Below are 9,693 nucleotides of genomic sequence, written 5' to 3'. Positions count from 1 at the left end.
CCGGATCGGTTCTATGGCCCGGTTCACCCAGCGCCGGGGCGGCCGCTCGGCCCGGTGCCGCACAGCCCGGATCGGTTCTGTGGCCCGGTTCGGCCCGCGCCGGGACGGACCCGCGGCCCGGTGCCGCACAGCCCGGATCGGTTCTATGGCCCGGTTCGGCCGGCGCCGGGGCAGCCGCTCGGCCCGGTTCCGCACAGCCCGGATCGGTTCTATGGCCCGGTTCACCCAGCGCCGGGGCGGCCGCTCGGCCCGGTGCCGCACAGCCCGGATCGGTTCTGTGGCCCGGTTCGGCCAGCGCCGGGACGGCCGCTCGGCCCGGTTCCGTACAGCCCGGATCGGTTCTATGGCCCGGTTCGGCCGGCGCCGGGGCGGCCGCTCGGCGCGGTTCTGCACAGCCCGGATCAGTTCTAGGGCCCGGTTCGGCCCGCGCCAGGACGGCCGCTCGGCCCGGTTCTGCACAGCCAGGAGCAGTTCTGTGGCCCGGTTCAGCCCGCACTGAGGCAGCCGCCCGGCCCGGTTCTGCACAGCCCAGATCAGTTCTATGGCCCGGTTTGGCCGGCGCTGGGGCGGCCGCTCGGCCCGGTTCCGCACAGCCCAGATCAGTTCTATGGCCCGGTTTGGCCGGCGCCGGGGCGGCCGCTCGGCCCGGTTCCGCACAGCCCGGATCAGTTCTATGGCCCGGTTTGGCCCGCGCCGGGGTGGCCGCTCGGCCCGGTTCCGCACAGCCCGGATCAGTTCTATGGCCTGGTTCAGCCCACTCCGGGACAGCCCCACGGCCCGGTTCCACACAGCCTGGGGGAGCCTCTCGGCCCGGTTCGGCACAGCCCAGGCCGGCCCCTCGGCCCGGTTCCACACAGCCCGAATCAGTTCTATGGCCCGGTTCAGCCCGTGCCGGGGCGGCCGCTCGGCCCGGTTCCGCACAGCCCGGATCAGTTCTGTGGCCCGGTTCAGCCCGCGCCGGGGCAGCCGCTCGGCCCGGTTCTGCACAGCCCGGATCAGTTCTATGGCCCGGTTCGGCCCGCGCCGGGGCAGCCGCCCGGCCCGGTTCCGCACAGCCCGGATCAGTTCTATGGCCCGGTTCAGCCCGCACCGGGGCAGCCGCTCGGCCCGGTTCTGCACAGCCTGGATCAGTTCTATGGCCCGGTTCGGCCCGCGCCGGGGCGGCCGCTCGGCCCGGTTCCACACAGCCTGGGGGAGCCTCTCGGCCCAGTTCGGCACAGCCCAGGCCCGCCCCTCGGCCCGGTTCCACACAGCCCGAATCAGTTCTTTGGCCCGGTTCGGCCCGCACCGGGGTGGCCGCTTGGCCCGGTTCCACACAGCCCGAGCCGGCCCCTCAGCCCAGTTCCACACAGCCCGGATCGGTTCTTTGGCCCGGTTTGGCCCAGCCCGGGGTGGCCCCTCGGCCCAGTTCGGCACAGCCCAGGGCAGCACCTCAGCCCGGTTCCGCACAGCCCAGATCAGTTCTTTGGCACAGTCTGGCACAGTCCAGGGTGACCCCTCAGCCCGGTTCCGCACAGCCCGGGCCGGCCCCTCGGCCCAATTCGACACATTCCGGATGGGTTCTTTGGCACAGTTCTGCCCAGCCCACGCTGGCTTCTCGGCCCGGTTCAGCCCTGCCCGCATCGGTTCTTTGGCACGGTTCGGCCCAGACCGGGGCGACATCTCGGCCCAGTTGAGCCCTGCCCGCACTGGTTCTTTGGCTCAGTTCAGCTTAGCCCGGCCAGCCTGACTCAGTCTGGACCGGTTCTGCGCAGCCCATGCCAGTTTGACGCGTTGCAGACCGGTTCGGACCCGTTGGGCTCCAGCCCGTTCGCCCCTGCTACCTCTGATGTGGCTCCGCTCGGCCCGGTTCTGCTCTGCGGCCCGCAGCAGCTCTGCTTGGCCCGGTTCAGCTGCACTCCGCACAGCTGGGCTCCGTGGCTCTGTTCACTCCGTGGCACGTTTGACTCAGCCCAGACCAGTTTGACTTGGCCCAGACCAGTTTGGCTCTTTGGACCCGTTTGACTGTGCTCAATTTGGCCCTGCTCCATCTGATCCAGGTCTGCTCAGCCCGCGGTGGCTCCGCTTTGACTCACTTTGACTCGGCCTGGATCGCTTGGACTCAGCCTGGCCCAGTTCAGTTCTTTGGACAAGCTTGGCGTGACCCAGCCCGGCTTGACCCAGCCTAACTCAGCCCAGACCAGCTCAGCTCTTCAAGCCCATTCAGCTCAGCCTGGTTCAGGTCCTGGGCCGGCTTCGGCTTCACTCAGCCCGACTTGGGCTCTGCCCATGACCATCAACTGCCCTTGGCTGGTCTGGGACCACCAGAACTTGCCTGGTTCGGTTCTTCAGCCGGGTCCGGCCTGGCCCAGCCTGGTTGCTGGATTTGCAACGTCTCACATTTGATCTCCGCTCTCGCTGCCACATTCATTTGGAAGGTGCTAAGCTATTTCTCCCGGGAATCCTGTGCGTCCCCGTGCAACCTTGCTGCTATTGTGCACGTGCTGCTGAATGCTGAGCGGTGCTTTTCCAGCCGTGCCGCCGGCGCAGGGGCTCTCGCGAGCAGCGCTTCAGAAAGGCGCGACTTTTCTGAATGAACCGGCTCTGCGAGGTGCCGTGGCTGCTCGTGCGTCCCGGTGTTTGCGCACAGAGCTGCTGCCGGCGCGGGGAGCGGCGTTCTCCAGCATCACGGCACCTGGAATTAATGAGCCGGCGGTGGCGGGGGCGCTTCAGGCGGCCGCTGCTGCATGCTAATGATTCGCACGCGTTGCTTTGGCAGGAAAACTCTGTTTCATCGGTTTGGGGGAGCCTGCTTGCGTTGGGGCTCAAAGCGGCCTTGGTCAAGCGCGGTTAGAGCTTTGGCTCATTTTGGGCGAAAAGCAGTGGAATCCGAAGGGGCGAAGTGGAGCAGGGCATTTATCGCAGGCCTGCTGTGCGGCCGTTAGCTTCGCGTGCGCTGGCCTCTAAACCAGCTCTTCTTGAGCTGAACCCTTCCATGCTCTCGACTTAGGAAGCTAGGCACGGATCCTGGGACCGCGTTGAGTGTGCGGGATTAAATGACTGTCCCACTGAGTCACTCGGTGCCTGTGAGCAGGGACTGGAATCCTGAATCACTCCTGCAATCGCCTTCCCGCCGTGATCCTGATGGGAGCAGCAGCCGTGCATTGAAAGCAGGGATAACGTCCGTGTTTTTCCCGTTAGAACGGCTCAGGGATTCAGGGCTGCAGAATGACCTGGACCATTGGCAGCCAGTCTGAAAGCTCTCGGCCTTGGCCCGTTTCCGTAGGTTGTGGAGCTTGGAAATGCAGAGCGGTTCTCTGCAGGATGGGGGCTTTGCTGTGTGGATTGGAGGATTGTCACCAGTATTGCTGTCAGCAGCCGGGGAAGAGGAACTGGAGCGATCCGAGGAGCGCCGTGCAGGAGGAATCTGGTTTTGTTACTGCTGCGTTGGTGACGCGCGTTCCCGTCCACCTTCGCCCCAAACAAAAGCCGGGTTTCTTGAACCTCACTGGTTGCAAGGAAACGGGGGGTTCTCAAAAGCCTGGCTTCCCTCTTGGGCTCTCCGATGTCCCCTTGCCACTCAACAGAAAGTGATTTACAGCCCTCCTGACACCATGGTTTGGTGTTTCCTTTGTGTGCTCAACTTCCTTTTGATACAGAGAGGAGATAAGAAGCCCAGAGCGTAATCTCGCAGGCGCATGACAGGGGCCTTTGCGGGCACTCTGCTCCCCAGAGCCGCCGACCTGGCCGCGCACAGCAGCTTTTCTGGACGTGCCCTAGAGCCGGGCGCCCCGTGAGCACCGGCCAAGCAGCAGCTGCTTGTCTACTTTCTAACTCGTTTCCTGTCTTTTTCTCTTTTCAGAGGAATGCTTAGGAGGAGAAGCTGCTTGGGAGGAGCGTTTGCACCCAAACGTTGGAACAGATGCACCAGGAATCCCTGGATCTGACATAAGAGGGCTTGGGAAAAGTCTGAGCTTCCTGGCTGGAAGGTAGGATGCGTTTTGGGCTCTCTGGTCTCTGCTCGTGGCCACTTCGAGGTCTGAGAAGAGGCTACTTCAGGTAGCCCTAAAAATGGGAAAAACATGGGGCCTTTTCCTCCCTTTCTTAGGAAGCAGCTGATTTAGGCCCAGCCTTTACAGGGCCTTGCAGCAACCTAGTCATGTTGCTGTACTCAAGCTTTATAAAAGCTACGGAGAACTGCTCCCTTCTGAACACGGAGACCCCCGTTAGCACAGGGCTCTCTGGGGAGCCCCAGTGTAAACCGCTCTGTGGGGCACTTGCCAGAACCCCTTCTCTTGGGCTGACCCGCGTTTCTCACCCAGCCTCTCACGTTGGCTGCAGGGTCCCAGGTAAGCGGCTGAGGAGATAAACCAGCACATTTACCTGGCCCAGCCTGGCCACGGCAGAAACCAGCACGCAGATATGGGCAGAAAAGACCTTCTCTTTCCAAAGGGTAACAGTCCACCAACAGCTCTCCAAGCTGATATTATATTTTATATAAGCTTATATTTTCCCTTGTGTTGACATCCTTACAAAAACTCCATCTCGGCAAGTCTAGCCCATGCGGATGGCCCAGCTTAGGAGCACACTGGGAGGACTCGGAGGTGACAGCTAAAGCTAAACGACTCATTTGTGGTTAACGAGGATAGCTCGGCAAGGGGTAAGTCACAGCACGTAACAAGGAAGCAGGAGGAAAACTTAATGAACTGCAGCGAGCAATAGGCTGGGCAGCCATCCGCCGAGACGCTTGCCTCGCTGTTCCCGAGAATTCCCATGGAAAACCATCGCTTGCGCCTTTTATGTCCTGGTAATCGCGAACATATTATGCATCCTTGCCCACTTCTGAAGAGACAAGTAATTAGTCATCACATCTTTTGGGACTGCACATAAACTCCAGTGTGTTTTCCAGCTCCGTCTCCCAGAGAATGAAGACGGATGGCTCTGCGTCGAGCTGGATGGCTCTGCGTCGAGCTACACTTCCAGCAGCAGGAAGGAGCTAAAAGGAGCAATGTTCTTCCTTCAGACCCACCACAAAACTCCTTTAACCCACGTAGGAGCCTTCCTAGGCTCGGAGCAAAAACCAGGGCCAGTTATTACTGGGAGAGTGTCCTAGCCTTAAAAGCTGGAAGTTAAACCTAGCTGGGAAGCTGGGTGTGCAGAAGTGGCTGCTGCAGGGATTTGTGTTGGGTATCTCCTTGCTAAAATTACAGATGGGGAGCAGCGTGGGGTGAACTGAGGTTTATGGTGGTAGGGGAGAATAATGTAGAATTTGCTGGAAAACAGCAAGCGAAAGGCATTCTGGAAACTGCTGCCCGCGGATTCCCACCTCGGAGAGCTCCCGCTGACACCGTTAGGGATGCCCGTGCTGGGATCACGTGCATCTTCGGGGGCACAGGTGTTAAACCTGTGCCCGAACCTCTGCAAAGTTACAGGCTTTGCTTCAGAGGGCTTCTTGGGTGCTCTGCATTGCTGGGACAACAAGATCATCTCCGGACACCTACCTGTAGACATCCCCAACTCCGCAGTGTCATCCGTCATCTTAAGCATTTTATCACTTTTTTTTCTTTAAATAGGGAGCTTATGAATAAGCAGTTTGGGGGCTCATGGCTTTAATGTCATCTGGTTTGTCATTGTCAGACCTGTCACAGAGTCTGAGCTCATCCTTTTTTTGCTTTCTCCTACACGGGCCACGTAGCGACAGCGTTACTCCATCCGCATGGACGGGATGCATTCCCAGTACATTATATTCCCTGTATATTCCCAGTATATTGCTCCTTGTACCAAAGTCATCGTCACGCTGCCACTAGCTAATTTATCACCACATGAAGTGCTGTGGATAAGTGTGACAATGAAAAGCTCCTTATAAAACGGGCTCCTGCTCAGCTCTGAAGAGATTTAGATCTTCCCTTTGACATTTCTGATTCTAAGAACATAATACATGGGAAAGCTGCCCTGGAAGACTTGAGGGCTGATCAAAGGCCGGTGAGACGGCACTCCGGATTTTGGCCTCTCTCGGGCGAGCCAAGTTAAGTCCTTGTATTCTGCAAAGAAGGACAGACGTCTGTCTTGCTTGGAAACCCATGGGGAGACAAAACAGGGAATTTTCTCCAGCACGCAGCAAGGCAGGATCAGCTGTAGCCCCTCTGCAGGTAGATCTTCCCTCCGCTGATAGGCCTGCTTGGAGAAGGGCGCTTGAAGAGCATGGGTGAGGAAAAGGGCTTGGTGCTGCTGCACTCACTAGTTGGTGAGTCAGGGAGCCTGGATGATGGTGATGATCTTCTAAGGGGGAAGCGGAGTAAAAAGGAGGCTCCTGGGGTTTGGGTTTGCCCTGAAGGGGCAGAGAGCTGGGTTTTATTGCGCCCCACGCATTACCCAAGCAGGGCAGCATCAAGCAGAGCAGATTCCTCCAGAAAGCCCCGGGAAATCACGTTTGCTGAGCTGAAAAACAGAAAAAGAGCTGGCTTGGGTCAAAGTGAGAGACAAACGTCCATTTTTCTTTTCTTTGAAAATGAAAGAAATGGGAAGAAGCCGAACGTGTTATTTTGGGTCGGCTGAATGGTGTTTTCATGTGCTGTGCTGTTCTGGGGTTAGTTGCCCCTCTCGCTTGTCACACTTGCTTTGGATTCGGGTCTACGTGCAAAGTGCCACTTCAAAATGGCAAAGCAGAGGTTGCACTTACGAGGCCTTGCAATAAAACACTGCGGCATTTTCCCAAGAAACCATTTATTAGAGAGAGAGAGAGAGAAAAAACGCAGATACAAATGTCTTTCCCCCTGTATTTCGGGTGCAGTTGGAAGCGTTCGCCGCGTTTCCCTCACTTGGGAAGCTGCAAAATTGCGTGGTTTGGGTTTCTCCTTTCTTTTCCCTCGACGTTTTTGTTGTTTTGGCCTCCTTGCGCTTCCGCTGAGCGACTTTCTCCCGCAGGAGCAAGAGGAGGGAGGCGGATGAGCTGGAGCCCGGAGCTCCCGGCGCCGGGTGCTCCCTCCTGATAAGCGGCCAGGGGCCCAACGGCGGGAGCGCTGACTTCCCTTCTATCCCGAAGGGCATCAAATAATAAGAATGAGAAAACTTACCCAGCTGTGCATCAGCTGGAATACTTCTCTCTTCCTATTTTTTTCCCACCTTCGCAGGCCATACGGCTGCCTGATGCACTTAGCTTCCAAGGAGGATACTTAAAATGTAAGTGGGAAGCTGCGTTTAACAAATTTATGCCAAGAATTAGGCCTGCTGGAAGACCCTTCCCTCCGTTGGGATTATATTTGGGAGGAATTTGGGCTGCTCGGGCTTATCTTGATCTGTGTGCAAGTTGAATGGTGGCGTCTTGGGCAACCATTATTAGGATCTCCATCTTAATAATCATCGCTAACCTTAAATTCATAAATTAATAAAACTAATTATTAATTTAAATTAAATTAATATCTTAAATTCATCGCTAACCTTAGTCACCTTGGTGATTTGTGCCTGAGAAGATCACACAGCCTTGTGAAGTTGGGAATGCTGGATAAGGGCATAGCAGCCCATACTGTCCGGCAAAGGATGTGCTGGACTATTTGCTATTGCCATGCACAGCACTAGGATGGGCAGGCTGTAGATGTGCAAAAAAGGGATCTGTTTCTTTTGTGAAGAGTCTGCCCGTCCCACAGGGACTTAAGGATGTGCTTTGTGTCCCCAGTGGCGCGTCCTGTGGAAGGGAGGTCCCGTTACACACACGCGCCTGGCTCCGAAGAGCACTAATGCTGGAGGTCGAGGATCAAACCCACGGCTACGGGAACGCATCGACAAGGTACTGAATAGGGCTTGCAGAAAGCAGGGCTAGCAGGGGCCCTCAGGACATTGCATTTCATGATGGAAAATAATCAGAAGCCAGGCACAGGCTCATGAAACACCCATCTCGGCGATCCATTTCTCCTACGTTCTTCAGCTTTCCTTCTGCCTTTGCGGAACGCTGACTCTTGCCTAGCAATGGCACAGTTGCCATCCTTTTTTTTCCTTTACAGAATCACAATTTTCCTTCAATTAAACATTTCTGTTTAATATTTCCAAAGCAGTGAGCAGGCCTAAAACGCACACAGGTATCTGTGCTGGGCAGGGGGGAGAAAGGCCCGAGATAATGCAGTGAATGCACATGGCAAGGCTCGGGCCTTATCTCTCGCTAAAATTGGTGCGTTGCTATCAGGGCCACAACAGAACTCCACATTTTTGCAGCCTCTTCAGGCCTTTGATACAGGACGGCCAGGCTTTTTTCGCTACGATCTGATAAAAAGTCAACCGTGCCAAAGAGCAAAGAGATTAAAAACAAAACAAACAAAAACATTAAAGGGGAAGAAATCCCGTGCATGGATAATTATGGGACAGAACTTGGATTATACAAGGTGGGTGTTTTGCCTGGAAATCTCTCTTGCTTTACCCCAGCATGTTGGTGCTGCTGTGCAACCACAGGGTCTCGTGGGCATCCGTGACTCTGAATCCTTCCTTCCTTCCTGCAGGGATCCCGTGGCCTCAGATCTGGGGCAGATGTGCTGGATTTGGCTCCCGGCTTAACCTGGGCCTCGAAACAAAGGCCAGCTGTGCCAGCTTTGAGGCCAAACCCTCGTGAAAGTGGTGAGCTGGGTATGGTTTCCACTCAAAACCATAAGCGGGTCTTGATTTGCTTGAAACCTTGCCCGGGTGGTTTTTTGTTTTTTTTTTTCACAAACTTGGCCCGCGTTCTCGGTTTGTAACGAAACCTAAACCAAACACCACTGGGTTTCAGGTTTAGTTGTGAAAGTTTAACAGAGAAACCCTTTTCCTCTGGGGGAAGGGGAGTGCTGGCCTATGCACCGAGGCTGAGGTTTGTGTTAGGCTGTGGAGAATGACAGTGACATTCCCTAACTTCCACCTGGAAAGCAGCGGGAAAAGAGGCAAGGACTCAATGTGGGAGCTGCGGGATGTGCAGGCGATGCCGTGTGAAGCACCCAGGGGTTTTTCCTCCCTGTTTAGAGCACGTTGCCCCCCTGCACAGCCCGGTGGTCCGGCAGCGCCGCAGCCGCCGCGCGCCGTGCCCGGCTATAATGGCAGGAACTCATTCATTACTCAGCCCCGGCACATAGGGAAGTCTCGGCAATCAGCTTGCATGGGAAGGGTAAATTAATCATTTCCTTTTACACTTGTTGGGAGAGCAATTCATGAGAAAATTTGGAAGGGGGAAGTTTCAGCGGGGAGCGAGTCAAACCTGAGAGTTCAATTGCACATCACCGTCTACCTGCGTTGCTTCGTTTCCATCTTGCAGCCTTCCCTTTCCTCCCCACCGTGGGACTGTGTCAGGGCCAGGCCACACTAAACCAGAGCTATTCATTTTATTTGCTATTTCATTGCTTATTCTGTCTCTTTTATTTGCTATTTATTTGTTTTCTATCTCCTTTATTTGCCGATCCTAGCTGCTGCTTCAAAACTCTGGTGTCTGAAGACAGAGATATTCAGCAAAATGTTAGGAGCCAAATCCCTTCAAACGTCCTGCATCGTTTAGACCCGGTGTTTGTCACAGGAAATGACCAGCACCTTCACATGGGTGTCTTAGGAGGAAAAACTTGCTGCTTGTTTGCCTAATTGCTTAGCTGTCTCTTGCAATCTCCTTGTGCTAATTAGGTACCTTCTTAAGGCTCCTTACAGTGGCAATTTGGTTGGGTGGGGCCTGATGTGATTTAAATTAAAAGAGGGACAAGAGAAGAGGGGCTG

Source organism: Nothoprocta perdicaria, unplaced genomic scaffold, assembly GCF_003342845.1.
Source record: "Nothoprocta perdicaria isolate Ctin4 unplaced genomic scaffold, notPer1 scaffold_138, whole genome shotgun sequence".
Lineage (NCBI taxonomy): Eukaryota > Metazoa > Chordata > Aves > Tinamiformes > Tinamidae > Nothoprocta > Nothoprocta perdicaria.
The sequence above is the reverse complement of the archived record's forward strand: the minus strand, read 5'-3'. Positions refer to the sequence as shown.